The sequence below is a fragment of the Bactrocera latifrons genome, unplaced genomic scaffold (assembly GCF_001853355.1).
Source record: "Bactrocera latifrons isolate USDA-ARS-PBARC rearing strain unplaced genomic scaffold, ASM185335v1 scaffold_553, whole genome shotgun sequence".
Classification (NCBI taxonomy): Eukaryota; Metazoa; Arthropoda; class Insecta; order Diptera; family Tephritidae; genus Bactrocera; species Bactrocera latifrons.
The window spans coordinates 99,825-104,217 of record NW_017537216.1 but is presented as its reverse complement, the minus strand read 5'-3'; positions in this window follow the sequence as shown (position 1 = coordinate 104,217).

Genomic DNA, 4,393 nt, shown 5'->3' with positions numbered 1-4,393 from the left:
GAAGACTCATCGACTTTTCAAGATATTCGCATATAAAGACGGACAACTCAGAGATTAAAATATCCAATTTTTCTATGTTTTATGAATTTTATTTTATCTACTAACACATCACTTACAGTTTTTGCACATTTACTTAATCAAAAATAGTGCAAAAATTTAAATCATAAATAAGGTTTTCATAAATTCGAGTGATTTGCACAAGAACTAATTGTTTGTGTGTATACAAATACTAAGTTTTATCATACCTATTTTTTGCAAACAAACTTAAAAATAAAATAAAAAATATTATATCGCAAAATCATGTGATGGGTTATGTTAAATCTATCAGTCTTTACTTCTCATGATAAATCCCGGTGTTGTTGCATCGCCAATTCTGGCATATCTAAAAGTTTCGATTCGAAATTTATCGGAGCGACTTGCAGTTAGCAGACTACAATGAATAATTCATGAGGACTTAACCCTGTTTTCGCACAAAATTCAAATAACAATCCGGTTAAACCCTTTAGCGTTTGGTTCCAGAAAGATGGAGCAACTTGCCTCATAGTCAGACCGGTAATTGTGGAGCTCCAACGAAAATTTTAAATCAAATTCATATCTATAAACTCCGCGTTCCACTGGTCACCAAGGTCACCTGACCGATTTCACGTTCTAATTACAAGAGAATTCTTTATTCCGTTTTATGGAATTGTTTATCCTAAATCTTAAACTAACGGCTTAGGCTGTGTAATGTAAGCATATGTTACAAAGAGTTGAGGATGGTCTCCAAAATCTTTCGGTTGGCAAATTTCTCATTATTTGGTTATGTAACTTCTGCTTGTAACAATGTACATAATATTGAACTTTTCTCAGTGGTCGAAATTAGCGTTAATTTGTTTATCTTCTTCTCTAAGGCTTCATTATCTGGTGAGAACTGGAAGTGGGTATTAATTTGCCTTTACGCAGGGTCTCCTAGGAGGAACTGTGGACCGCTAAACCATATCGAATTATTCAATTCGTCCACGTTACAACAATTTATGCATAAGGACACCGATATCACAAACTCAAATCTTCGGAAACGCCTTGAAAGTGGAACAAGCAGTTAATGGTGGTCTCTCCATTTGTACTGTTGACAATTAGGCTTGTATTTGTAGAAACTAGCGCCGATTTGGTCCTGTCCATTTCTTGTTGCTTCTCATGACTCATATTGCCTGTTGGTATGGGCTCTTCGACTTTTTCCATGCTGCGGAGGTACTTTTTAAAGTATCCGTTGCCGGATAACAACAGGGTTGTGTAAATTCATTATTTAGGGTTTATTTAACCTGGCCGCCCATCTACCGCGACTTTCATTCTCCCATCTTTGTTACCATGTTATTTTTGTATCTCTCCTTGTACGTTATCTTGCGCTCTTGTTATTGTCGGATGATTTCTTTAGCTAACACAGCTTCTTCCTTTCATATGGTCAAATGAAGCAATGCCGCTTATAACTAATATTGCATCGCCTGATAATGTTCGGTAGGCTGATGCAACTCTGAGGGCTGTGGTGCAGTATATTCTGGCCACTACCTTACACCGGTTTTCTTTTTTAAGCACGTCTTCCAGAGTTCGGTACCGTATAATAATTTCTCTTTTCTGGCTGGGGTTTCCTGTGTTGGCCATTAACACAGTACAACAGCTAATCTGGGGGGTGAGAAATTCCAAGTCAGGGTGATGGTACTAGGTCAGTATAGTAAAACCTGTTTGGCGTTCGTATGTGTCAGTTTTTTTATGACCTTTTAAATTTTTTCCTTATTACCCATGGTTTTCCATCTTAACAAATAAATTTCCAATCAGGCGAACTAAATGGTCCAGATATACGAAAGCTGATTAAAAGTGACGCATTCAACAATATTTTGATTGACATATATTTAATGCATGGCAGGCAATCAAAGAAGTAAGAAGGCTTGTTGGGAAAGCATCGATCTAACAACTACGATGTTTCTGTCGCAAAGATGTTAAGAGCATTCTCGGAATTTTTTTTTTTTTTTTTTTTTTTTTTTTGGTTTTTGGCAAAATGTTACAACTAAGCGATAAAACATCAAGAGAAGGAAAAAAGGGTTCATAAGGTTATAAAAAAAAACTGACACATACGAACGCCACACCCGTTGAGGGTTTTACTATACTGACTTAATACCATCACCCTGACTTGGAATTTCTCACCCCCCAGACAGTAATCCCAAAAATATTTCCACAGTGTAATCTGCGTTTAAGTAGGCTTTCGTACAGTTTTCCCGCTGTGTCAAGCATGCGTAATGGACGGTATGCTGATGGTGAATTGGGGTCTCCTTTTCCCTTACTGATTAGCACCAGCCGTTGCTTTTTCCAGGGTTCAGGGACTATTCCAGCTTTAAATTAGGCGTTGTACATATTCAGTAGTACTCCTGGGTTCTCTGCAGCGATTAATTTAAGGACTTCTGCCGGGTGATTTGTTGGCCTTGAGCTTGACAGTGGCTAATTGCAGCTCTTCAAAAGTAATCTGGGGAATTTGCGTGTGGTCTGGATCACTGACCCTTATTTCGTGGGTGGGGAATAGTGCGTTCGCGATGTACTTTATTTTGGCAGCGGTTACGTTAGGTGGCTTTGCTTGGTCGCCGAGTTTCTTCATCACTATTTTATACCCGAGCCCCCAGGGGTTCAGTTTATAGTATTTCGGTTTAGTTCCTCCCATTTTTTTTTTTTGCTGTCTTCAATGGCGTGTCCTTTTTACTGTTTTATTGCTCGGCTTCTTGGGATGCGGCTCCTCTGCGCCTGAATCTCGTGTAGGATCTTCGACGTGGTTGCATATCTCGTATTGAGCACTATTAGATCTAGCCGCGCAGCCATTTATAAATTTGCTTCGGTAGTTCCTGTATACCGTATACAGCATAAAGGCGGCTTTGTGCACTCTTCCAATTTGTGACCTGGTTGGCCGCATTTTATACAAGCACCTTGTCCGCTTCTATCGGGCCCTTTGCTGTCCCAGGTGAAGTTAATTGGTCGAAAGCAGCGAAAACACCTTTTGGGGGTTTCTTTCAGGCGCAGCCTGCAATTAACCCAGCAAATTTTGACGCGTGCTGTCGCATCAGTGTGACAGCTCTATCCGGGTCCATCGTTATATATACACTAGCAGGTCTCTTATATTAGGAGCTGTTTTATTAATCGATAAGCATTCAGTCGGGTCCTTTAGCGCTTCTTTGCCCGCCCCTGCTACTTCCTCTTTCGTAATTAGGTCTCTGGTCTCTTAGTTATTTATAATCAGAATTTTACTGGYCCCAATTCTGATGGACTCTTGCCAAGGGTTTTTCGTCATTTTCTGTTACATCGTCGCTTTGTTGCCTTCCTCTTTTTGGTAGGTTCTTCTTCGGTGTAACCCCGGTGGGGGTTGCGGTCGCTTATTTAAAGGCGGCATTCTCTCGCCAAAATTTAACCAAATGGTTAAATTTTTTCATATCTGGGATATCATTATGAACCAATCTTTCAATCTTCTTAATTATTGTTCTCGCCGTAACAATAGTAGATATCAATATCATCGGCATTCGCAAGCAGCTGTACACTCTTATAGAAGATGGTTCCTTCTCTATTTAGTTCTGAAGCTCGAATTATTTTCTCCAGAAGCAGTTTGAAAAAGTCGCACAATAGGGAGTTCGATACAGGCCTGCTCCTTATCAGTTCTTCGCCGCCGTGTTTGAATAGCTCAGCCGGTAATCCATCGGCCCCTGCCGCTTTATTGTTTTTCAGGCGGGCAATTGCTATTCGAACTTCATCATGGTCGGGTAATGGGACGTCTGCTCCATCGTCATCGATTGGGGAATCGGGTTCGCCTTCTCCTGGCGTTGTGCGTTCACTGCCATTCAGCAGGCTGGAGAAGTGTTCCCTCCATAATTTAAGTATGCTCTGGGCATCGGTGACTACATCATCTTAGGGAGTACTACAATAGTATGGTCCGGTCTTGAAACCTCCTGTAAGCCGCAGAATTCTCGCAGAATTTCGAGCATTACCCCTGGCGGCCAGCTTATGACACGGCACTCCTCGTCGTACCAACTTTTCTTTTGCACTTGCTGAAAACCAATGGTTTCGGTTGCAGCTGTACGTAAGGCGTTTTAAATGTAGTCCCACAGTTCCCTTATACCGAGTTATTGACAAGTGCTCTCAGAGAGCAGGAGTGTAAGCCGAGTAGAAAATCGTTCGGCTGTCTGTTGTGATTGCAGCTTCTCGATGTCGAACATTCCTTGTGTTTGTTGACATGAGTTTTTTGCTGCAAAGAGGCGCGTGCGAATCTTTAACGTACGTGGTGCCAAAGATACCTTCTTTGCCCACACTGGCGTTAAAGTCGCCAATCACGATTTTGACATCGTGGCGGGGGCAGCTCTCATAAGTGAGCTCCAAGCACTCATAAAAG